This window comes from Peromyscus maniculatus, chromosome 7, assembly GCF_049852395.1.
Source record: "Peromyscus maniculatus bairdii isolate BWxNUB_F1_BW_parent chromosome 7, HU_Pman_BW_mat_3.1, whole genome shotgun sequence".
Taxonomy (NCBI): domain Eukaryota; kingdom Metazoa; phylum Chordata; class Mammalia; order Rodentia; family Cricetidae; genus Peromyscus; species Peromyscus maniculatus.
In genome coordinates, this window is record NC_134858.1 from 62,231,051 (window position 1) to 62,257,707 (window position 26,657).

The 26,657-nt window shown below is 40.6% G+C and overlaps 1 protein-coding gene across 2 annotated transcripts in view; it reads left to right on the top strand.

Moving 5' to 3' along the window:
* Window positions 1-5,156: 5,156 nt before the first annotated feature.
* Window positions 5,157-26,657, top strand: part of Dennd4a (DENN domain containing 4A) — a 105,171-nt gene continuing 83,670 nt past the window's right edge. For both annotated transcript variants that reach the window (XM_015998034.3, XM_006979345.4), the window contains exon 1: window positions 5,157-5,296. The gene's annotated coding sequence lies outside the window, so the exon portion shown is untranslated. The remainder of the gene's footprint in view (window positions 5,297-26,657) is intronic.

Sequence of the window (26,657 nt, forward strand, 5' to 3'; positions counted from 1 at the left end):
ACATCATTTCAGAAATGGCATGGGGCTGAGATTTATAAGCCATGTTTTTCTATCTGGTTCATGTCTATACTGTTAGAACCCCTTGTGTGAGACACATTTGGGCCTTAAGTTTATTTAGCTGTGACTGTAGTGACATGTGCCTGGAATGTTGCCAGGACTTGAGATCTGACTGTTAAGGGCTCTGCAGTACTTGAAGATACTTTCTAAACACAGCCAAATGTTCCGTATTGGCTTTCCATCATTTCTGTTTGCTTAAAGCAGCAGAAAAACTTATTTATAATATCAAAAAAAGTACTTAAGAGGTTGGAGAGAAGGCTCAGTGGTTAAGAGCACTTGTTGCTTTTCTAGAAGACATGGTTTCGATTCCCAGCACCCACAGAGTGGCTCACAAGCATCTGTAACTCCAATACCAGGGGATCTAACACCCTCTTCTGATCTCTGTGGACACCAGACATGCACACAGTGCACAAACACACACTCAGGCAAAGCATCTATACCTATAACATATAGTAAAAATATTATTTTGAAAAGTGTTTGAGATCAAGCACAGAGTCTCCTGTATGTTAGGCAAACGCTCGAGTTTCTTGAGCCTCTGCTACCTTTTGATAGAATTCTCTTTTCAGGAGACAGAAGGTCTGGGGCTAGAGAAACAGCTCAGCTGGTCAAGTGTTTTCTGCTCAATTATGAGAAACTGAGTTTGAGCTGCGGTACTCCCATAAAAAATCCAGGTGTATTATCTAGATTTGTGTCAAGTTGACATAAACTTTAGTCATCTAAGATGAGAGAACCTTTATTGAGAAAATGCTTCTAGAAGATCTGGCTGTGGGCCAGCCTGGAGAGCATTTTCTTAATTAGTGATTGATAGGGGCAGGACCTGCCCATTGTGGATGATGGCATCCCTGGGATGGTGGTCCTGGGTTCTAGAAGAAAGCAGGCTGAGCAAGCCAGCAAGCAGCACCCCTCGATGACCTCTGCATCAGCTCCTGCCTCCAGGTTCCCACCCTGTTGGAGTTCCTGTCCCCACTGCCTTTGGTGATGAACAGATATGGGAGTGTGAGCTGAATAAACCCTTTCCTTCCCAACTTGTTTTTGCCATGGTGTTTGGTTACAGCAATAGGAACCTTAACTAAGACACCAGGTATAGTGGCATGTGCTTGTAATCCCAGTGCTGGAGAAGTAGAAACGGGTGGATCCCTGCCAAATAAGCCTTACTTATTTGGGAACTCCAGGCCAATGAGAACCCCTGCTATTTCATTTGCAACTTTTTGTTTTGTTTTGTTTTTGTTTTCAAGACAGGGTTTCTTTGTGTAGCTTTGGCTGTTCTAGAACTAGCTCTGTAAACCAGTCTGGCTTTGAACTCACAGAGATCCACCTGCCTCTGCCTCCTGAGTGCTGGGATTAAAAGTGTGCGCCATCATCGCCCAGTAACTTATATATATATATATATATATATATATATATATATATATATATATATTTATATATATATATATATATATATATATATATATTTTTATAATAAACTTTAAAAAATGTGGCCTAAATCTGAGGAATGACACTGTAGTTGACCTCTGGCCTACACACACACATATGCATATATACTGGCCACATATATGCAACTGCACACACATACAAATAACCTGTCTCCACCTCCCCAGTGCTGAGATTACAAGGGCTGTGCCAAAATTCTAGTTTCCTTTCTGTTGCTGTGTTAAAACAACAACAACAACAACAACAACAAACAACAACAAAAACAAAAAACAAACAAACAAAAAACTAGACAAAACCCACCTGGGGAGAGTATTTCATCTTATACTGCCACATCAGAGTTCATCACTGAGGAAAGTCAGGACAGGAGCTCAAGAAGGAACCTGGAGGCAGGAACTGAAGTAGAACCATGGAGGAAGGCTGCTTATTAGATTCCCTTCCATGGTTCACTCAGCTGCTTTCTTATTAAACCTAAGAACATCTGCCCAGTAATCAAGACTGTGCCATACACTTTTGCCTACAGGCCAATCTGATTCAGGCATTTTCTCAATTGAGATTCCCTCTTTTCAGACGACTCTAGCTCGTGTCAAGTTGGCAAAAACTAGCACAGCCACCATGTCCAGATTTTTAAACGTGGGTCCTGGGGGTTGAACTCGGGTCTCATTCTCTCACGGTAAGCACTTTAACGACTGAAGTCTCGCTTTACCCCAACTTTTGAAACTTTTAAAGAGTCCCATGCCACAAGCTCTTCTTGCAACTATATGTTTATATTTTAACTAGAACTCTATAATGTGGATGAATATATCTATTTCTCAACTGAACGTGCTTTGTACTGCTGATAATATAATATGCTAAGATACCCTTTAAAGGGGAACTGACTGGGTATGTTTCACAACAATCAAACCAATTAGTGGCTAACTCTACGGACAATGGAAAAAGAACAGGAGTTACCAGCTGAACCTTTAGAAAGTTTGTTTTTGTTTGTTGAAGCAGGGAATATTGCTCAGTTGCTAGAGTGCTTGCCTAGCATGCATCACTCTCGGGGTTGATCACAACACACTGGGTGTGATAGCACAAGCATGTAATCCCAGCACTTGGAAGGCGGAGGCAGGAGACTTGCGGTGGGTTTGACACCAGCTTGGGCTACATAGTGGCCTTGTCTTAGAAGAAAATGTAAAAAAGTAAAAGCTTTTAAGTGGTGCTATTGAAGTCTAAAGGATACAGATATTTAGAGGTGCAACTTAATAACTCTGACCTATGTATGTACCTATGACCATCAATGCAATCAAGACAGTGACAATTCCATCTTCCCCCCGAAGTTTACTTGTACCCCTTTATGATACGGACTCTCTAGGAAGCATCGATTGGCAGAGAGCCATGTCCTCACATGGGGGTAAAAACACTGTGATGACATTGGCAGCCAGGAGGAAGTGTCCAACCAAGTTAAAAGATCACAGTCTTTGTTTGGTTTCCTCAGGCACTGCATGCATGTGGTGGACCTAAAATAAAAATAAAGGAAAAAAGCTTATTAAAAATACATTTGGAATTATAGCATCTAACATTACCCATGAGCAGAAATGACTAAGACTGACTAACATGGGTTACTACCTGAATTCTATAAAAAGAAAAAAAGAAAAAAGAATAAAATACACATCAAATAACATTGATCTATACAGGCAACTATACATTATAACAAAATGATATATAAAATGATTAAAAATAAATGATATCAAGTCAGGCATGGTGATGTACAATTTAATCCCAGAGCTAAGAAGGCAGAGGCAGTTGGATCTCTGAGTTCAAGGCCAACCTGGTCTATATTGAGTGAGTTCCAGAACAGCCAGGGCTACACACAGAAACCCTGTCTCAGGAAAAAAAGAAAGGAAGGAAGGAAGGAAGGAAGGAAGGAAAGAAGGAAAGAAATGAAGGAAGGGTGATAGATATCACTTAATAATTTTCAATGAAATTAGCGTTTTTCTCTCCACAATATTATGTAATGCCTACACATCTTTAAACAATCTAAACTATATTTATAGTCAACTCAGTGTTGAAGAGTCTCAAACTTAGATTTTAAAAAACTTTCAGTCAGGTTCCCTGGTCTGTGTTGCCTGGAATATAAATATAGACGTCACACTTCAAACGCCACTCACTGCTCCTAACTCCTTTGCTCACTCCTTACCATTCATTCAGTGGCTTCAGCCTGCAGTTAGAATCAAAGCCAGTCTTGTTTCCGTGTCTTTCTAGGCTTTGTACAACTGAGCCCTCAACTCCCTCTCCAATCTAATGTAAGGCTTCTCCAGGCAAAACCCATTTCCCAGCAACACGGATTCCACTCCGTTCTCAAAGCCAAGCTCCTCCCTATTGCAGGGTCTCTGCACAATCTGGCTTTGCTCCATTCTCCAGGGCCTTTCTCCCTTTACTGGCTTCCTCCTGAGCTTCAGATGGGCATACCCTTGCCCACTCCGGTTTCAAAAACCATCCTACGATTTTTCTACCCAGAATTCTTCCTGTAATTTTCTTGTTTCTTCTCAAAGTGCGAAGAAAATTTGTTTTTTGGTTGCCCTTCCCCCACTAGACTGCAAGTCCCTGAAAGCCGACCTTTTGTGGTCCCTGATCATGGTGTCCCCTCTGCTGGGGTTCCCAACAATGTTGTCCTAACGAATGAGTACATGAGAAGAAGTGGAGGTATAAAATAAAACCATAATCTCAGGGAGTAAAAAGGTGAAGCCTGTTTTGCACAGATGAACTTGAACCTAGAGGGATTTTTTTTTTTAAGGTCTTATTTCTTCCTTCACTCGTCCTTGGAATAACAGCTAACATTATTCAGTACTTTTAGGCATACACTATATCATTTCTGAGTAACCCTGTAGAGGTAATCAACCTTTATTATCCTCATTTTTCAAAGGCAACCTGCCAATAGCCATTAACGGTGGAGCCGTAGTCTGGTTTAAGTAGGCCATATCCAATTAATCAATGTAATGGACACCCCTTCGGTCAACAATAGGTGTTTTATCAAGGCGCTTTTTAGAGAACCCCTCTGAATTTCCCCTTTTCCCTGACCTTCTGTCTTGGGACTGAAAGCTACTGGTGGTTGCTAACCGCTCAGGGGGTTTCCTGCAGAACGCGAGTGGCTTTGGTGGGTGGTTCTCAGCTCAGACTGCAGCACCAAGCTCTCTCTAGCAGGCTGGGACTGCAGGGGAGGAAGGAGAAAACAGGTCGTTAGCCAGAGCTGAATCCTTGCGCCTTGAGATGGTGAAAGAGGAAGAAGGTACAGTACGCCTTGTTCACACTCGCCAGGGGCTCGGGATCTCCCCAGCAGAAGGGGAACCACGGCGCGTTTCCCCAACTACACCCGCGTCACGAGCTAGCCCGGGCTCGCCCCGCCCCCGGCCCCGCCCCGGCCACGGCCCCGCCCACTTGCAGGGGGGGTCCTCTTCAGCCCCCTCCCCCACGACCCACCCCTTTAGCCGGCCTTCTCCTGCCCCTCGGGTCAGACTCGGCCTGTGATTGGTCTTCGAGGCCACAGCCCCCGCCTCCTTGCCTTTTCCGTCACTCCCAAGATGGCGCCGGCCTCGGTGGGTTTGGCGGCTGGCGCTGAGGAAGGAGGCGGAGGCAGTGGCGACCGCGCTGGGAGGGGGAGTCCCGTCTGACTGAGACGGCAGGGCGGAGCGCCGGGCCGGGGGATGAGCTAAGCGGGCTGCAAGCGTCGCGGCATTCAGCCCCCTCGTGTCCCGCCCGCCGCGCGTGAAAGGATCGGACCCCGCGCTTCGGGCTCTTCCCGGCGCTGGCGCGGGGGGCCGGCGGGGAGGTGAGTGGCGGGGGCGGCGGCGTGGGCATCGGTGGCGTGGGGAGCTGTCACGGCCCTGAGGAGGTGACTGGCAAGGGGGGACGCCGAGCAGGGCGATGGGACTCGGAGGGCCGCTAGGCGCGGGCAGCTGCTTGCAGGGGCTCGGACCGTCCGGGAGGATGGCGAGACGCTGCCGAGAGCGTTCGCGCGCCTCCGAGTGGGAACGCGCGCGGGGCTCCGGGGGGCTCCTTCCAGACTGGCCCTCCGGTGCTGGCCTGGGGCTGTTGTTGGGGTGATGGGGCGGGGGCGGACCGGGGGGGGGGGAGGTCCTGAAGCTGGGATTTTTGACAAGCCGGTTACGTAAGGTGGCTTCCCGGAATCCCACCTGCTCCAGGTTTCAAACCCGCGGCGGGGGCTGCTTTCCCGCGGCTGCTCAGCTGCTCAGCCCTGATGCCGGGGCCCAGCCGGGGCTCAGGTTCCACGTGAGCCCGGCCAGCGTCCAAGTTGGACAGTTTTTTTTTTTTTTTCCTTTACTCTGTGTGTGTGTGTGCGCGCAATTCTTGGTCATCAATACTCCTTTTGAAGTTTATCTCTTTCTAGGGAGGGGAAAAGGGGGGGGGGAAGAGAAGGGGCAAAAACCGCTTGTGATCTAAAATTGGGTCGCAGCGATATCTCTTCATATTATGGTGCGTTTAAATGACAGGACTTACTGGGAAATTTGGCTGTTGTCGCTCCAGTGTGCTTTTCATTCGGACGTATGGCTGGCTTCGGAGCCATAGAGAGGGTTTTTATTTGTCTTACAGGACAGTTATTTCTTGTTTGCAAAGCGGGACAGGCATCCATCAACAGGCTTGTATTTATTTGAGGGGAAAGCGAGTGTCAGCCAGCCAGAGACACGGGAGGGCAGAAATTGTGTCACTCTGTGAATCTATTATTCTTTTAAATGTATTAGACATGAATGAAAAGGATAACCCAGGCGTAAAAGAAACAGTATTACATGATCACAAGCTTTTGTTTAGTGTATATACACAGCCTCATTCTGTTTTCTGCCTAGTCCATTCTACCTCCTCTTTCCTTGGGGGAAGGAGGTGGAGACACCTGTAAACATCGTAGCCCAGGTTACACAAAGCTATTGTAGTGCATTTGAGATTATTATAAAAAGGAGTCTCTTGGGGACCCAAGATTGGTTAATAAGTAAGGATTCTTGGACAAGCTGTTCAGTTTCTATTTATAGTAGTTCTGGGATACAGCTTCTGAAAAAAGTGAATAGAATTTCTGATCTATTTGAACCCTAATTGAACCTAAAATAAGATTGTATTTGGTTTCTTTTATGGGAACTTAGTTTTGTTTGGGGGAGACATTTGAAGCAGCCTTTCATTTTCACAAACTCCCTTTGAACTGCAGCTCCCAGCAAGAGTCTAGAATAACATATAGTTACCAACATCATTCTATATGTGTTACATAATTCTCTTTTTTCCAAATTATTAAACACAGACCTACTTCACTGAGGAATTTTGAAAGAATGTGCTTGTGAGGGAAGTTAATTGATTTTGACACCAGCCTAATATTGGGGAAGAAAAGGAGAAATTTTGGCCTGCATTTCAAGCTTAATTGCACAAGTTTACATTTTTGAAGTTTGGTGATGCAGTCTAAGTCTTTTCTCTCTGTGCAAGAGACCCAGGAACCTGGAGCTGATTTTAGCTCTTCCACAGGATTACCACTGGTTTAAGTAGTTATTGATTCTCAAGTTCCTGGAATTACTGTCCCATTTCTAACAACTTGAATACTATTTAGTATAATTGGGACTTTATATGAAGAAAAGGACAGAGTACATCATATTAATTCATTCAGAAAACAGTAAACATGTAACAAAGAAGAAAACAATATCTTCTTCCTATGTGATACAAAGTACATTAACTCTAGTTGTTTGCAGAATCTTAAGCCTTCTGCTTATGAGAAGCCTAGTTTTTCATAATCATCACTAAAGATAGACTTGGTTGTTGTGTTACAGATCTTTCATTCTTGTTTACACTGGTGTCTCATAATTGTACGCGAAAAACATAAGTGACTCCAGCAGGAAAATGGACTTGCTATTTCTGCTTTCTCCCATGTCAGAGACTTATCTTTTCAGGTTCTGACCCTTTCATGCCAGAGGTAGAGGAAGGAGATACTTTAAAAAAAAAAAAGTGAATCAAGTGTTCTTCCTTTCTTTCCATTCCCTCCATCCACAACTGTTTTTTTTTTTTTTTTTCCCAGTAGAATTGGTGGGGTGGGATGAAGAGGGTCCAGCTATACTTTGCTACTACATATCATCGATATCACTTTGGAGTCGAAAAGAGTAGTGTAAAGCTTCGGATTGGAGACACTATTTTGGCCTGGAATTTGAGAGCTTCCTGCCTCAACCACATGAGCGCTGGGATTATAGATATATGTCACCACATTCAGCTAAATTACTGTTCTTATAATCACAAAGTGACATTAAAGAGTTAAGAGAAAATATTGAAAATCTAAAGCACTATTGATTCTACAAAGAAACTGCCCTCTTGTTAGCAGAATATGGTGTGTATGTGCACTCACAATAACAGAAGCAACTGGTTGTTTGGGTGAATTCATTTTTATGTCTATGGCTTGCATCTGTGCACATGAACTTCTGGGTCCTTTTTACTTCTGGCACTCAACTGCTCTGTGTTGACAGTGCCACCTATTGATAATGAACTCAGTTTTTTCCTCATTACTTTATTAGTTGTTAGGCAACGGCATTGGGATGTTTAAGAGATACCAATATTTTGCTAGTTACTGAGGATACAAAGGTGAATAAAACATGACTTCTGCCCTCCAACCCTGCCTGAGAAGCTTTGTTTGCTTTTGGGGCCATCAGTACATGTGTCTCCTGCTTTTCCTGTCTCACTTTCTCCTGGTGTTCATATCCTTTTGTAACTTTCCTAGTTGGAAACTGTTTTGGGTTCTAGACAACCATTTTTCAAATTTCTTTTTTAGAACATTTGATTTCATGTTGAAGTGTGTTTTTTAAGTAAAACCTGAAATATAGAGATCAGAAATTTATTTTTAATCCTGTGGTAACTTTCGTTCGATTACTGTGTGTGTGTGTGTGTGTGTGTGTGTGTGTGTGTGTGTGTGTGTGTGTGTGTGTGTGTTGGGGGGCTCAGATGCCTTCCTCAGTTACTTTTTTTTTTTTTTTGAGGCAAGGTCTCTCAGTGAACCCAGAGCCCATCAGTTGGCTAGACTGTCTGACTGCTGAATTCCTGAGGTCAGCTTTTCTCTTCCACCCATCCAACACTAGGGAGACAGATCTGTGTTACTTCACCCAGTCTTTTGTGTGGGTGCTGGGGTTCAAAACTCAGGGCCTCATGTCTGGGCACTAGGTACTTAACCCAATGAACTACCCTCCAGCTCTCTTACTGGTTCTGGAGACAGTTTGTCCCTTGAGCTTTCCAGCTGCTTGCCTCCTCTTCCATACAGCTGTGATTATATGTCATGCCCAACTAACTGTAAGTGTTGTTTTGTAGATGAGACATTTTTCTTCTTGAAAAGTTTTAAAAATAAACCCAATTACCAAAATATATAGTACACACCCACATGCCTACATAAAATGTTGACATTTTTCGTTTTTTGCTTCAGATATATATATTTAATATAAAAGAACTATGTATATCACAGTTACCACACTGAATTCTAAAAGAGCAATATAGCAACTTTGTACTTTATGTGAAGTTGCAATCTGCTTTGTTACCTCCAGTTTCATTCCTCGCCATCTCCCTTACCACTTTTTAACCTGTATAATGAATGTAGCATTGCTCTGGTGCCTAGATTGGTTTTCAGACAGGGCCTCATGTAGATCAGGCTGCAAGGAAGACAGTATTGGCCTTGAACTCCTGACTTCACTGTTCCTTCTTCCCCAAGCCTGGAGTTACAGTATTGCACCACCATACCCAGCTCAACTCTGAGTGCTGAGAACAAAGTATAATGACATCCTTATGAAAAATGCCATGATGAAACCCAGTACTTTGAATGTTAACCTGAAATTTTAATAGGAAAAGTAAGTGTGGTTTGAATCTTTGAAAACAGTTTTGAAATTGTGTTTTATGAGAATGAGTGTTTTACCAGTATGTATAACTATATACCACGTGCATGCCTGGTGCCTGCAGAGGCCAGAAGAGGGTGTTGCCCCCCCCCCACTGGAGTTACAGATAGTTATGAACCACAGAATGAGTATTGGAAACCAAACTCTACAAGGGCAGTAAGCACACTTAAACTGTTGAGCCCTCTTTCTAGCCCCCTTGGTTTAAATCTTGACTTCACCATTCAATGGTTTTATAGTTATTTAAACTATATCCTTAGTGCCCTTATCCTCTCAAATAGGATCAATAGAAATGTCCATCTCATAAGGTTTTCGTAAAAATTGAATCTATTTCCATAAACTTGAAAAAGCATTTGGTAGTTTGACTGAGAGCAGCTCCCATAGACTCTTACAGTTGAAGACTTCATCCACAGTTGGCGGAACTGTTTGGGAAAGATTAGGATGTGTGGAGTGTGTCGCTGGGGGTTGGCTTTGAGGTCTCAAAAGCCCATGCCATTCCCATTAGCTCTCTCTCTCTCTCTGCCTTGTGCTTGTGGATCAGATGTAAGCTCTCAGCTACTGTTCCAGCATCACCCTGCCTGCTGCCATGCTCCCTGCCGTGATGATGATGATGGATTTTAACCCTCTTGAACTGTGAGATTCCAGTTAAAGGTTTTCCTTTTACAATTTGCCCTTGTCATGGCAATAGAACAGCAATTAAGACAAATCATGTCAGCTGGGCATAGTCGTGCACACCTTTAATCCCAACACTCAGGAGGCAGAGACAGGCGCATCTCTGTGAATTCAAGGCCAGCTTGGTCTACACAGTGAGTTCCAGGGCAGCCAGCGCTACATGAAAAAAAAAAAAATACAAACCATGTCTACCATGTCTGGCATTCTTTTCTTTCTTTCTTCCTTTCTTTCTTCCTTCCTTCCTTCCTTCCTTCCTTTCTCTCTCTCTCTCTCTCTCTCTCTCTCTCTCTCTCTCTCTCTCTCTCTCCCTCCCTCCCTTTCTTTCTTCAAATACTAATAAATTTAAGTAGGTATTGATATTGCTGTGTCTTGGTATGTGTAGGTTCCATTGGATGAATGCACTGGACTGCCAATTATCATTTCTTCTAGTAATGCTTGTTTACATGGGCTTCATTTTTTGTCAGGTATAAACAATGCCTCATTAATATCACTCTAGCTCTTAAAGCTTTGGCTCTCAACCTGTGGGTCGTGACCCCTTTGGGGGGGTTTACGTGACACTTTTATGGGGGTCATATATCAGATATCCTATGTGTCATATATTTACATTACAACTCATAACAGTAGCAAAATTACAGTTATGAAGTAGCAATGAAAATAACTTTATGGTTAGAGTCACCACAACATGAGGAACTGTATTAAAGGGTCGCAGTGTTAGGATGGTCGAGAACCACTGTCTTAAAGCAACATGTCAGAGTTTTTCCAGGTCATGGACCTGGTTGTGAAATTGCTGAGTCCTAGATAGACGTATTTTTCCCTTTTAAAATTACTTATAAGATTTTGACAACCAGTGTGTATTTTTCTTTCTGTATATCCTCTCCAGGTATTAGGTTTTGGTTTTTGCTCATCTGCTTAATGTAAAATAGCATTTGATTTTTGTCCTGTGTTTATTTCTCTTCATCTTTTTGAGTATTCTTATTTTTGGTCATATCTTCAGTAATTTGTGTGTTCCTATCCTTTACATAATTTCTTTTCTTAAAGATAGATTTGTTTGCCAGGCAGTGATGACAAATGCCTTTAATCCCAGCACTCAGGAGGCAGAGGCAGGAGGATCTCTATGAGTCTGAGGCCAGCCTTGTCTACAGAGTGAGTTCCAGGACAACTGAGGTTACACAGAGAAACCCTGTCTCAAAAGCAGAAAAAGAAAAAGACTTGTTTTGTTTGTGTGTGTTTGTGTGTCTGTGTGAGTACATGTGCAAGTGTGTGAGGGAGTGCAGCTGTTTGCAGATTCAGAAGAGGTGGTGAGGTGTCCTTTCTGACACTCTCTGCCTATTTCTAGGAGGCAGGGTCTCTTCTGGAACTGGGAATTGTGTTTTCTTGGCTAGGTAAGCCCCACTGATTCTCCTGTTTCTTTCACCTTGGATCTGGGTTACAGGCATGCATGGGATGCCTGGCCTGTTAGGTGTTTCTAGGATCTGAACTCTGGTCCTTATGGTTGATCAGCCAGCACTCTTACCTGCTGAACCATCTCCCAGCCCCTTCTTTACATAGTTTTACTTGGTCTTTTTCTTAATATTTGAAAAAGATTGTTTTACTTATTTAAAGTATTTTTGGGATATTTACAAATGTTAGGGAGGCCCCCCTTTCCCCCTTTCCTCTTATCTATCTATCTATCTATCTATCTATCTATCTATCTATCTATCTATTGATGTTTCTAACTTGAAACAGTTACTTGGATTAAAATTACAATGCCTTATCTAACTTGTCATCTTCTCAAACTCTTATTTATCTTATCTAAACTGAACTTATTTACTTCATAAATTTTGCTTTTTATTTATTTTGTTGTATTTCAGAGATACCATGGACCACTATTGACTGTATAATTCAAGGAAGAGGCTTTTAGTAATTGTATACAAGTCCTTATCTTTCACTCTCATTTTTTATATCCACTCATTCACTAAAATCTCTATTTTTTTTGTTTATTTATTTACTTATTTTTGAGACAGAGTTTCTCTGTGTAGCCTTGGCTGCCCTGGAACACCCTCTGTAGACCAGGCTGGCCTTGAACTCACAAAGATGTGCCTGCCTCTGCCTTCCAAGTGCTGGGATCAAAGGTGTGTGCCGGCTAAAATCTCTATTTCTTTGGGTATGTGTACCCCAGGCTGACATCCAACTTACTTTGTAGCCTAGTTAACTCTTGATCTCCTGCCACTACACCCAACTTACTTGGTAAATCTTTTTAACACAATTTTTATTATACTTCTTTATTTACCAATGAGAGTGAGAGAGAGAGAGAGAGAGAGAGAGAGAGAGAGAGAGAGAGAGAGAGAGAGAGTGAGAGAGAGAGAGAGAGAGAGAGAGAGAGAGAGAGAGTGTGAGAGTGTTTATTTATGGGCATATTCATATGCCTGAACATGAAGGTCAGTGGACAACTTGCTGGAGTAAATTCTCTTCTTCTACCTATGGTTCCTAGAATTTAAACTCAGGTTTTCAGGCTTGGTAGCAAGGGCCATTGTCCACAGAATCATCTATCTGTCTATTAAATCACTTTGAATCAGAAACTTTCATAGCATCCTCATTCCAATGCTTATTAGGAACTGTTTTTTTTTTTTTTTCTCACTGGTTTTCTTGTTTTCAGTTTTGATTCCTGAAACTCATTTTTTCAGAATTGCCAGAATGGTATGTCTAAAACACCAATCGACAATTCCTCACTTGTCAACTGGATGAAGCCAGCACTCCTTACCGTGTCATTAAAATTCTCCACGATTTGGCCTTTGTCTGCTCTCTAATCTTAACTCTTACAATTCTACTTTCCATTTCCACTCCAGCCTTAGAGCACTACGTCTTGAAGTTTCCTTGAATACATGTGTTATTTCTGGAGTGTTGCGCTGCTGCTGCGGTCCTTCTGCCTAGAATACTGTCGCTCCTCCCTTCTTACTTTGTCTAGCTAAGTCCTTTCTATCCGTTAAGAATCAGTTAGGGCCTTATTACTTCCTCCAGAAAGCCTTCTCAGATATGGATTATTGGCTTCCTCCTGGAGTGATTCATAATTACTTTGTTATATCTCAAGCTCCAGAGAAGGCACTCAGTGAGAATTTTTGGAGGGGGCAGAAAGATGGCCCAGTGGGTAAAAGGTGCTTGCTGCCAAGTTCTGACAACCCAAGTTTGATTCCCCAGGACCTGCGTTTTAGAGAGAACTAAGTCTAGAAGGTTGTCCACTGACCTCCACATGTGTGCTGTAACACACGTGTACACACAGAAGATAAATACATGCAATTTAAAAAAGAATTTGTTGGATCAGTTATTGTAGTATGTGAGGGAGTACCAAGTAGTTGGCTAAAGCTCAGTGACTATGGGATTGGAGCCTGGCTTTGCTTCTGTTTCTTTGTACCTCAGTTTCCTCCTATGTAAAACGGGAAAGGATGCATTTATAAAGTTGTGACACTTAAATTTGGTAATGCAAACAAAGCGTTTGAAACAATGTCTGGTACCTAGTGAATAATCTATTCAAACTATTGTTGGCTTTAGAATATTTGAGTGTATGTGTCTGTTTCCACAATTAGGCTTTGAATCAGTGAGTGAAGGAACCCTCCAAGGAAATCTGGATCTTACAGTGAAAGATAACATTTCTAACTTTTCAGCATGTCCTGAAAAGTTGAGTCTATGTCCCCTTTTTCTAGCAACTGCAACATTTGGCTTCTTGCCACACATGTGAAATTGACATTGATGATAATTAGCATTTCTTAATTACACTACATAATTGGCTGCTTATTTAAAATTCAGCATGCTTTGCTTAGTAGTTCTGCTAGAATTCTAGGAATACCATTTACTTTTTTTTTTTTTTTTTTTTTTTTTTTTTTTTGGTTTTTCGAGACAGGGTTTCTCTGTGTAGCTTTGAGCCTTTCCTGGGACTCACTTGGTAGTCCAGGCTGGCCTCGAACTCACAGAGATCCGCCTGGCTCTGCCTCCCGAGTGCTGGGATTACAGGCGTGCGCCACCACCGCCGGCACTATCATTTACTTTTAAGCCTCACTTAGTCTGTTTGGTATTTAACCAACTTTTCCAGATATGGGTTAAGGTGTGAGGGGGCTGAACAAACAGGTAGAATTAGGGTAAAACATTATACTTCTGAGCCAGACATGTCCATTATACCTTCACTATTTATTTTAAAATGTTATCAGAATATTGGATCATTTCAATCATGTAATTTCAATAATAACTTTGCAGAGGTAATATAAGACATTAGAAATGATCAATACTCTGTCTTCTTCCATTGTTGCAAATGATTAAGACTTGTTTACTTGAGGTCATTTTTATTATTTCTGAATCCTTTTCTTTTACCCTAGATTTAGTGTTCCTTATTTTGTTTTGAATACTAAAACTATCTGTATAATCTTGGCAAATTGATAGAAGTCTTGTTTGTTTTATTTTTATCTCTGAGCTTGCTATTAAATTTATAGGGTTTTTTTGTCTCACTGTTTTTGATTATATGAGAGTAAGTTTATCTTCTTTTGAATATAGGGATAGTACAAAATTACTTGTATTCATTGCTCTTCAGTATCCATTTGAAAATTGTTGTTATAGAAACTAGATTTTTTTCTAAAAGGTCTTAAGTTGCTAAAGGAAAATTCTAACTATTATCAAATTAATGTAGAAATCTTAATGTATCACTTTTGTGTTAGAAGCTAATACTATATAATGATTGTGGTGTCAGGAGCTGCATTTTTAAAAGACCAGTGTCTTAGCGTTGAGTATTTTAGTTGGAGATTCTTAAGTATCATGTTTTTAAGAGAATGGATGTAGGTGAATAGGAAAAACTGAAATTATATTTTGGTTTGTTAAATAGAGCTGGCTCTTATCAACAGAAAAGTTGATCCTTACCCCCTTTTTAGTCAAGATGATAGTTAAGTGATACTATTTTTTTCTGTAAAAAATAATTTAAGTTGGTATAGTGGCAAATACCTATAAAATCCCAGCACAGTAGAGTCTGAGTCAGGAAGATGATGAGTTCTAGGCCAGCCTGACCTATATAGTGAGAGTTTGAAGAATTAAAAATCTCTCTCTATCTGTCTCTGTCTCTCTCATTCTCTGTCAAATGAACTCTAAGATATTCCCTATCCTTCCATTTTCAATTTTTCCTGGATGTCAGAACTTTGTAATAGTATTTTATATAAATATGTATTTTTAAAAAATGTAATGTTGGGGATTGAACCTGGGTACCTGAATTTGCTAGGCAAGTGTGTTATCATTGAGTTACATCCCTAGCTTTGTAATAGTATTTATTCATGTTGTTGTGTAGGCGATAATTTCACTGAAGTTGTACCCATGGGCTGTTGTTTGAACCTACTCTCATTGATGAATACTTTTCATTCTTTTAGGCTAAGGAGTGATTGAAGTTTCTAGTTTCATAGATATTTTTAAAAATTAGACTTTTCTTTTTCTGATTAACTGATATTTTAATATTTCTTGCTTTTTTTTTTTTTAAGAGGTAGGGTCTTACCATGTAGCTTTGACTGTCCTGAAGACTCCATATATAGTTTAGGCTGCTTTATGTAGGCAGAAGTTTTTCTTCCACCAGCAACTCCCAAACACCCAGCAGCTTCTTCCCAAATTACCACAGAGAAGCTTATATTAATTATAAATGCTTGGCTGATAGTTCAGGTTTATAACTAACTAACTCTTACACTTAAATTAACCCATAATTTTTAATCTACATTTAGCCATGTGACTTGGTACCTTTCCTCAGTACAGCATTCTCATCTTGCTTTCTCATTGTCTGGATATTGACTCCTGACTCTGCCCTTTTCCTTTCCATCATCCTTAGTTTGGTCACCCTGCCTCTCCTTCCTGCCTGGCTACTGGACAGTCAGTGTTTTATTAAACCAATTTGAGTGACAAATCTTTACAGTGTACAAGAGGATTATTCCACAGCATTTCCCCCCTTTTGTCTAATTAAAAAGGGAAGTTTTGCCGGGCAGTGGTGGCGCACGCCTGTAATCCCAGCACTCGGGAGGCAGAGCCAGGTGGATCTCTGTGAGTTCGAGGCCAGCCTGGTCTACAGAGCAAGATCCAGGAAAGGCGCGAAGCTACACAGAGAAACCCTGTCTCGAAAAACCAAAAAAAAAAAAAAAAAGAAGAAGAAGAAGTTTTAACTTTAACATAGTAAGATTATATACAACAAAAACAGTTATTAAGTAAGAGTTATAGTAACACTGTCTATTTCTATTTGGAAAAAATAAAAATACTCTATCATCTATCTTTGTGAGTCCAATGTTTTGTATCTAATTTATCTTTTATTATAACTAATGAAAACTGTATTATAACTATCTAGTCTTCAATTCTATCAAAGACTCCAGAAGGATGAAATGTTACCTAATGATAGAGACATCAGGCTGTCTGGACAGTCATCCAAAATTTCTCTGTAACATTGGGCATCCAACTCTGGCTACAGGCCTAGAATGTCTGACAGACTTTCCTGTGAAGCAGGGAACTTTGAAGGACTGTCCTACCTTCTCTTGACAAAGTTCTGTAGTTGCCTTTCTTGTGTCTTGTTGATCCAGTTTGGACAGTAACTGCCTTCATTGAGGCATGGGTAGTTTCTTTGCCCACATGGCTAGCTTTTGCCATAAAGAAAACAAACTCCATATGGAGTTTCTTCGATGCCCATCATTCTCTTTGAAGTAATTGGTGCTGCCAGGAGCAGATGTGTCTCACTGTCAAGAAAAGTCTAAGTTATTAAAACATTTTAAATGCCATATTCTGCAGATCTCTGAAGTGTTTGAAAATTGCCTATCTATCTGAAATATATCTCTGTATGATACCTAACATGATTATAAATTTGTTGTTGTAGATGACTTAATTTGTATTTCTTTATATATTAATTTTTTAAATGAGATGCACAAATATAATACCCTAAACAAGAGTAGAAATATATATATAAAACAAAATTAACTTTAAATTTGTATCAATAAACCAAAAACCATACTAATGTAAAATATGTAAGATTAATAGTTTTTTGTGTTAAAGTAGATTCAATAATCTATGCTTTCATCTTATCATTTCTATAACATACATTTCTTTCTTTCTTCTTTTTTGGTTCTTAGGTTTTTTTTGAGACAGGGTTTCCCTGTGTAGCTTTGGAGCCTGTCCTGGATCTCACTGTGTAGACCAGGCTGGACTCGAACTCACAAAAATTCACCTGACTCTGTCTCCCAAGTACTGGGATTAAAGGTGTGCACCACCACTGCCCGGCTGTATCATATATTTCTATATTAGCTTTAAACTTGGAATAATCTTCCTGTCTTTCCCTCCTCATGAATGGTGAGATTACAGGAATAAGACAGCATGCCCATGACCTTTTTTTTTGGGTTTTGAGGGTTGTTGTTTGATCAGCTTTCTTTTGTTTGTAGGCAGTAGAAAGCAAATTTAGACTAACTCATTCAAAATAGGAATTAATGACAAAGATACTTGGGATTTCATGGCGTCTAATGATAGAAGAACAGCCAAACAGCCAGAAGAGCATGAGACCAAGAGCTGGAAATTCCCTAGTAGTCAGGCAGCGTCTGTCTTAGCACTCTGGACCAGCCTGATTCCCATGGATGTAGCAGGAGTCTTAAAAATTCTTATTAATAAAATGAAACCTGAGCCAGGTATTGGGGTGAACTGGAAGATCAGAGAACCAGAACAAGCCATAGCTAACCTCACCTGGCCAACTTTTCAGCTGGTTTTGTTTCCTCAGACTGGAAGCTTCTGTGTCCTCATCCCAATGGCTCTCAGCTGAACTGCTGCTTGAAAGCCTAAAAGCTTCTAGTTTCTGGTCCTCACGCCTTATATACCTTTCTGCCTTCTACCATCACTCCCTGGGATTAAAGGCTCGATTTCTAGGATTAAAGACGTGAGTCACCATGCTTGGCTGTATCCTTGAACACATGGATTTCTGCCTCTGGAATGCTAGGATTAAAGGCGTGTGCTACCACTGCCTATCCTAAGTATCTAGTGGCTTTTCTCTTCTCTGACCCCAGATAAGTTTATTAGGGTACACAATATTTTGGGGAACATAATACCACCACACATGCTCCTACTTGTTCTTTTCATTTTTGTCTCTCTGCATGTTGTCTTTCACCACTTTGTGTGGCTAGACATGTCTTCTGACTCGTTGTTTCTGAGACAGGGTCTCTCTGTGTAACTTGGCTAGCCCGGGACCAGATTGGCCTTGGGCTCATCCACCTGCCTCTGCCTCCCAGTGCTGGGATTAAAGGCCTGTGCCTCTTTGTCAGGCTGTCTTCTGACTTCTAAATTCATATATTGTTTCATGATTCTGTGATCTCATTCTAAACCCCTAAAAGAAAATCTAGTATGAGGCAAGTATCAGCTATGGCAAAGGAAACCAAGGTTTCGCTGAACAGGACTCTCAGCCCTAGTTTTGTGGAATAGGATAGGACACATAGCTTCCCAAAGACAGCTGGTGGTTACAAAAGGATACTAGATGATGAAAAATAAAATTAACTTTTAAATGAAATTCAAAGAAAATGCTCAGTGTCTTTACATAATATCAAAGAACCCAAATTCTTTCACTCCCTATTCAAAGGTCATTATTATGAAAGCCATGAACATTTCTCCCTTTTTCAGGTGAAAACTAGTAGAGGAAGAGGTACCCTTTTAGCTTCTGTGTATAGAATTTGTAGTTTAACTCATTCTATGAATACATGTATATTAATATATACCATCTTTAATATATTAACCTCTAAAAAGCATCTCTGAGTTGTAGTCTTACTATGTAGCTCAGGCTGGCCTTAGACTTCTTATAGAACCCAGGCTAGCCTCCAGAACATACTTCCCCTTAGTGGTGGCGCAATGTGTCTGGCCTTAATAACAATATTAATAATCATGACTTTTTAAAAACTCTGGTGCTAAGGATTGAACCAAGGACATTCTAGGCAAGTACTCCACCATTAAGCTATATCCCCAGTATGATATTCCTTATTTTGCAAGCATTTACATACTGTTTGTGTAATGCCAAGGACTGTGCTAAAACAAGTATTTACAGAGTAGAATGGTATTATTGTTTACTCTCAGAGAATTCGTATTCTGGTGGAGAAGAGTAGATGTTCAGGGAACTTCTTATGGTATTAGTGTGATATCATATAAAGTATGTATAGTATATACACTCTTGAAGCCCAAGACTAGACAATGGCAGTCTTTCATAGGAACAGCACAGAGAAGGACTAATTTTGCTGGAGCTGATCATTTGATGTGAGTGTTCTGGTGGAGGAGCTGAATTTGAATTTGCAAAGGTACCTGGAGTTATGGAAAGAGGAACTCGGTACAGTGAAACTCAAGTGAAGTTTTACACCATTTAACTTAATGAAACTGAAATTAAACCCTGTTTTCAAGCCTGCCCTTCAACTTCACATGGCAGTAATTATAGTCCTTTTGAAAAGACAGTTGTAGATTTTAGAATACTCAGATTATCTGTTTTTTAGCTTTTTGCCACCTTTGAGAATAAGATGCCATTGATAGCTTCCTTTTAGATTCTTTTATCAGAATTCTCTAGTAGTTGGTTAATTGGGTTGTTAGTTTCCTTTTATAATTACATTTCCTGTTCACACATAGCTCTTTGTAGAGGGAAATAGACTGAAAATGAGAGCACTTGTAAAATTTATAGAGAGCATAGTTCTTATCAGACTAAGTGTTGAGGACGGTGGGGAAAAGTAATGATGAAAGTGATATATACCTAATGTAATGATCTATACCTCCTGAATATGATCTATACCTAATGTAATGATCTATACCTCCTGAAAATGATCTATACCTAATGTAATGATCTATACCTCCTGAAAATGATCTATACCTAATGTAATGATCTATACCTCCTGAAAATGATCTATACCTAATGTAATGATCTATACCTCCTGAAAATGATCTATACCTAATGTAATGATCTATACCTCCTGAAAATGATCTATACCTAATGTAATGATCTATACCTACGGAAAATGATCTATACCTAATGTAATGATCTATACCTACTGAAAATGACCTATACCTAATGTAATGATCTATACCTCCTGAAAGTGATCTATACCTAATGTAATGATCTATACCTACTGAAAATGACATATACCTAATGTAATGATCTATACCTACTGAAAACGACATATACCTAATGTAATGATCTGTACCTCCTGAAAATGATCTATACCTAATGTAATGATCTGTACCTCCTGAAAATGATCTATACCTAATGTAATGATCTATACCTCCTGAAAATGATCTATACCTAATGTAATGATCTATACCTCCTGAAAATGATATATACCTAATGTAATGATCTATACCTCCTGAAAATGATCTATACCTAATGTAATGATCTATACCTCCTGAAAATGATCTATACCTAATGTAATGATCTATACCTACGGAAAATGATCTATACCTAATGTAATGATCTATACCTACGGAAAATGATCTATACCTAATGTAATGATTTATACCTACGGAAAATGATATATATACCTAATGTAATGATCTATACCTAATGTCATGATCTATACCTACTGAAAATGATCTATACCTAGAGGTAGCTCTAAAATTAACTTCAAATAATAAATAAAATCATTTTTTCTTTGGTTGGTTGGTTTTGATTTTTTGAGACAGGGTTTCCCTGTGTAACAATCCTGGCTGTTCTGGAACTTTCTTTGTAGACCAGGCTGGCCTCAAACTCACAGAGATCTGCCTGTCTCTGCCTCCTGAGTGCTGGGGTTAATGGCATGCGCCACCACACCTGGCTCCATACAGTTTTTTGTTTTGTTTTAAATCTTCCTCCCTTAGCCTTTTGAATGCTGGGTTTACAGGTGTGCACTACCATACTGGTCCCATGTGATATTATTTTATATCATTTTTTCCTCTGTGGAGTTGGACCTACTATTATGTAAAAGTCTATGCAGAAGAATGCTTTGTGCTTCACTACTCTGGTTACTTGATGAACACTTTTACTTCCTTTATGCATTCATTCATGATTCCTACTCCACCCTATCACAAATAACCAAACAAAACAAGACCCCCGCCCCCCCCCAATCCAGATTTACTATTCTGAGAAGTGACTGAGGAGAGAAGGGAAGTAAGAGGCCAGCTTTATGGTGGTAATGAGGGGTGGTGTGTGTGTGTGTGTGTGTGTGTGTGTGTGTGTGTGTGTGTGTGTGTGTGTGTGTTTCAGCATGAAGTTCATAGAGCAAACTCAAAAATACCATCATTGTCATCCAAGTCAGAAATTGTGGGCTTTTCTTCCTCACCACAAAACCAGAAACTGTTTGCCTTCTCTTACTTCAAAACGTGCTTCACTACCTTCTCCACATCATCTGAATTATATTTAGATGTGCTTTGCTTGTTTGTTTGCTTGTTTTGTGAGATAGGATCTCCCTCTGAAGTGACAGCTGGCTTGGAACTTGCCGTGATCCTCTTGCCTCTGCCTCCTGAATGCTGAAATTACAGCCCTGTGCCGCCATGTTCAGGTTCAGATACCCTTCTGACATTGTGTAGGCGGAGGCGAGGAACAGAGAAAAGGGGAAGTAATAGGACTTGGTCTGTTTCTCCTTTGTGTCCACTGCCTTGCCATCTCCTAACTCATGATGCCTCTTTCTTTTCAGACTTCCCAAGCCTAAACTGTGTGTTCTTCTCATTTCTGTCTTCTTGGTGACAGGCTCACCACTTCCTATGTTGCTCATTTACTTTTCTGACTTGTCTGTCAAGCTCCTATAAGGCAGCCACACCATTTTTCTTTGTGCTGCCATTGCCTGCCACAGAGTTTGGCACATGGGAGGAGTATCTAATGTTAGGAGTCGTCATTGTAAGCAGGAGTCAGCTCTGATCAGCCGAAGTGAGAGTCAGTGAATTTGTTAGAAGGATATTAGTTATTCTGCAGAAATGACTGCAAGAGTGGAGAGCTGCATGCTGAGGAAGAACAGGAAACAAACTTCAGGGCTAGACCGTAGCCAAAGTGAAAAGCCCCTTGTGGAGATAATAAAAATGAAGTGTTTTTTTCCCAAGACTTCATTCACTGATGGTGCTGCTGGAATATTGTCACTGGGTACAGTATGCCAGTGATTTAAGAAGTGGGTGTTGCCAGGCGGTGGTGGCGCACGTCTTGAATCCCAGCACTTGGGAGGCAGAGCCAGGTGGATCTCTGTGAGTTCGAGCTCAGCCTTTTCTTTCTTTTTTTTTTTTGATATATATTTTTTATTTTACAATATCATTCAGTTCTACATATCAGCCATGGGTTCCCCTATTCTCCCCCCTCCCACGCCCTCCCCTTACCCCCAGCCCACCCTCCATTCCCACCTCCTCCAGGACAAGTCCTCCCCCGAGGACTGTGATCAACTTGGTAGATTCAGTCCAGGGAAGTCCAGTCCCTTCCTCCCAGACTAAGCCAAGTGTCCCTGCATAAGTTCCAGGTTTCAGACAGCCAACTCATGCAATGAGCACAGGACTTGGTCCCACTGCCTAGTTGCCTCCCAAACTGATCAAGCCAATCAACTGTCTCACCTATTCAGAGGGCCTGATCCAGCTGGGAGCCCCTCAGCCTTTGGTTCATAGTTCATGTGTTTCCATTCATTTGAGCCCAGCCTTTTCTACAGAGCGAGATCCAGGAAAGGCTCAAAGCTACACAGAGAAACCCTGTCTCGAAAAACCAAAAACCAAAAGCCAAACAAACAAACAAACAAACAAACAAACAAACAAAGAAGTGGGTGTCTATTTCGCTTATAAACAGCACAAATTGTTTTTACAGTTCTGTCTGCTTAGTGACCAGAATCATGGTCAAGTTATAGTGGGAAAGTCTTCATGTAGGTGACAGACTGCCAACTCATATGCACACATGACCCAAAGAATCCCAATAATGGATCTAACCTGTCCTTGCTGTACTTGCTCTAGATTTCAATTCCGTGTGAGTGCATTGAATTGACTGGCCAGAGTGCCTGTTCCCAAAGTATGACAAACAAGTATCTTGCTTTGTGATTGGTCAAGTTTCTATGCTTGCTTCTAGAGTCTACTTTCTTTCCAGACACACATGTCAGATTCTCTAAGTAGAGGAAAAGGCTAGCTCAGTTCTGAACAGTGAGAAGTAAAACTGGCATCTGTCCATTCAGTAACCATCTCATCAGTGAGTATGAGCCAGAGCCATGATACTGGATCTCTAAGCCTTTTCACCATTAAGCATTCAAGTGTGGTCACTAATGATGCTCAAAACCCAAATCAATGCAGAGTCAAAAAATAAGTAAAGGATAAGCAAAGTCAGCCCACTGTGATTTTCAAGCACCTTTCTTGGTATCTAATTACTTAAGGTCCATTACTTGCCCCATGTGTAGTGTCTGATCAGAAGCTTTGGTTTGCCTGGCAGTCTGACCCTGGGTGAACTGAGATTTGAACTCTGCTCAGATGATTCTAGAACACACAACTGCTGTATTAGAAAAATCAGTCAAGTTTTTGTCCATTTCTAAGCTGCCTTACCTGTCATCTATAAGGTTTTACTATAATCACTTTGGAAAATATTATCAAAGTTGAATATGCATATACCCATGTGCTAGTGATCTCATTTTTGTTTTTTTAAGTGTGCATTTATGTGTCAAAGGACATATACAGTAATTTCTATCCAACTCTGTAATCACAGTAGCCTAACACTGGAAACAAATTGTTTAAAAATTGTCATTAAGATGAAAAAATATACAGAAACAAAAACAAACAAAATACTGTTACACAGAACAACTGTGGCTGATTCTCAAAAATAATATAAGGTGAAGAAGCAAGCCTCCCTCCCCTAATATAGACTGTGTGAGTCCTTCCATGTTCCATTTTTATAATGCAAAATGGTGGTTCTCTGGAAAAGTTGGAGGGGCTTTCTGCTCCTGGCAGTACTCTGTTCTTGACACTGGAGGTATTCATAATGGAGAGTGGGGATTCTTGCAGTTGTAATTTCTTTATGTTTGTTACACTTTAATTAAAGAGAATGAAAATGGAGCTGGAGAGATGCTCAGGGCTTAAGAGCACTTGTTGCTCTTGCAGAGGACTGTTGTTTGGTCCCCAGCACCTACACGGTGGCTTACAAGCATCCCTCACTCCCTTTTGAGGAAATCAGATGTCCTCTTCTGATACTTCTGTAGCACCCAGCTTGCATGTGGTGCACATACACACGTACATCAAGACACTCATACACATACAAAATCAAAACAGTGAAACAAAACCAGGCCTGTGCATGGACTAAATTGCGGAGCAAGGCTAAGTGAGCCCCTCAGGTTGTGTGTTCTGTTTTGTGTTCACATTTCTGTGTATTTTAGAGATTGTTAGCATTAATTAGATCTTCTAGAGTGGTTTATGACTTCTAAAAGGTTAACAGCCCACATCAGGTATTTATAAAAACATGCATATACATAAAAATTGTTATTTTATACATTTTATTGTGGATAGCACATTTTTTATCATGAGATAGAACCTGGCCTCTAAGATCAGATCCTCTGCTTTGGATCCTATCCTTTCACACTTTCTCAGGCTTACTTTAAACATTTTCTTCTGGATTTATTTTATTTAAAAAGTTAACAGAATTAAGGGAGGTATGCCAATAGCAATCACTCAGGAGAGGGTGAAAGTGGGGAGGGAGGCCTCAGAGAAGGCGACTGTAAAGCAAGCCTGAGGGGCTGGAGAGATAGATGGCTCTGTGTCATGAACCAGTTTCCACCCCATTTCCCTTCCCCTTTCCATTGGAGCTCCTCCAAGGATGGCAGTGCTTCCTTACTTCCCATTGTCTTCGTCTCATCCCAGTGGGACTTCCCTCACAATAACACTTACTGAAATGACTGCTCAAGTTCATTGTGATTGGATGCTTGCTAAGTCTAGTGGTTAAATAGCTCTTAGGATGGAAGTGGGGTGAGAGTGCTCAAGTGTAAAGGATTGCTTTAATCATGGTTCTCCTTTCATGATATGTGCCTGTCACCGGCCTGTTTGGGGCTCTGATTTAATTTTAAGTTTCTTTGTTCCCTGCCTCTTCATTACCTGCCTTTCTCCTCTTAGGTGTTCATTCAAATATGGCCATGATATCATCCTAGAATATCTTTGGATACCATAATGTGGTTTGGATGTGCGTATGCTTTTAATTCATATCAATACTATTTTGCTTTGGATTCCCTTCTGGTTTTTAGCTGTTCTTATTCAACACTAAATTTCCACTACATTTCTATTTCATAGTTTTGCTTGCTACATAATATTCATTATCTGCCAGGTTTTAAAATTATCCCTTTAATTACAGCTATCATCGTTTGTTTATTTATCCATTCAACAAATATTGAATGCTGTTCATCAGGCACCGCTGTCAGTGGTGTACAGCAGAAAACTCCCAAACCTCAAAGAACTTTTACAATCTTGTACAAAGAAAGAGAATAAAAAATGTATCAAATAAAATACATAGTATGCTGGAGCTGAGAATAGGAGTACATGTCAGGGTTAATCCCAGCACTTAGGAGACAGAGGCAGGCAAGAGATCTGTGAGTTCTGGTTCATCTTGGTCTACATAGCAAGTTCCAGGCCAACCAGGGCTACATAGTAAGACCCTGCCTCAAAAACAATGTATATAAAATGCTGGAGAGTAAAACTGCTAAAGTGAGAAAGGAAGGAGAGAGTGTGTCATAAATATTCCAATTTAATATGTGTGCTTGCTAGTGACTATAAGAGTGCAAGTGTCTGTGCTGACAGGAAAGTGGGTTTAGACTTAAGACAGAGGGTTGCAAAACATAGACACATAGGTAGAGCCATCCAGTGGACATTGTGGATCTTAGTTCGGAGTCATGGCCGGGGATACAAATTTGAGACTAAATTCTTTATTAGACTAGTAGGTATTTGTCTCATGTTAGTCTTGTTATTAGTTTAATAGATATTCTTTATTTAGGCTTCGACTGGTCATCAGAATGTTTAGGAAGAATCACCTTTGGACTGACAGTGTGGCTTAACAGGTAAAGGTGCCTGCTGCCAAGCTTGCTGACCTGAGCTTTACCTCAGCAGGTAAAGGTGCCTGCTGCCAAGCTTGCTGACCTGAGCTTTACCTCAGCAGGTAAAGGTGCCTGCTGCCAAGCTTGCAGGCCCCACATGGTGGAAGGAGAGAACTGACCTCTACTAGCTGTTCTCAGACCTCTGCATGAGTGAGGGGACATGAGCATGCTCCCACATATCCACACACTAAGAGAAGAAATCAAGTGTAGGGTTTTATTTGTCTTTGTTGTGGATCACCTGTCCTCACCAAGCTGATCTGAGGAGGCTGCAGTGTCCAGAGATCTGGGAAAAGGAATTCCAGGCCCTGCTCTGCTCCTGATGGTTTGTGCTACTGTGCACATGTCAAATTAGCATTCCTGGAATTTAATTTTTTCATTGGTCAAACCAAAAGATTATAAAGGTCCTTCCCTTTAAATTCTGAATATAAAGGAATTTCTGTGACTCTTTTAAAGGAAATAGGATATAAATAATCTTTAGATCAATAGTTTGATTTAAAAATTAAAAAGTTTTGTGACAATTTTTTCTTTATAAATTAGAAAAAAAAATGCCTACTACAACTTCTTTAAAATTTCTTTCTCTGTCTGC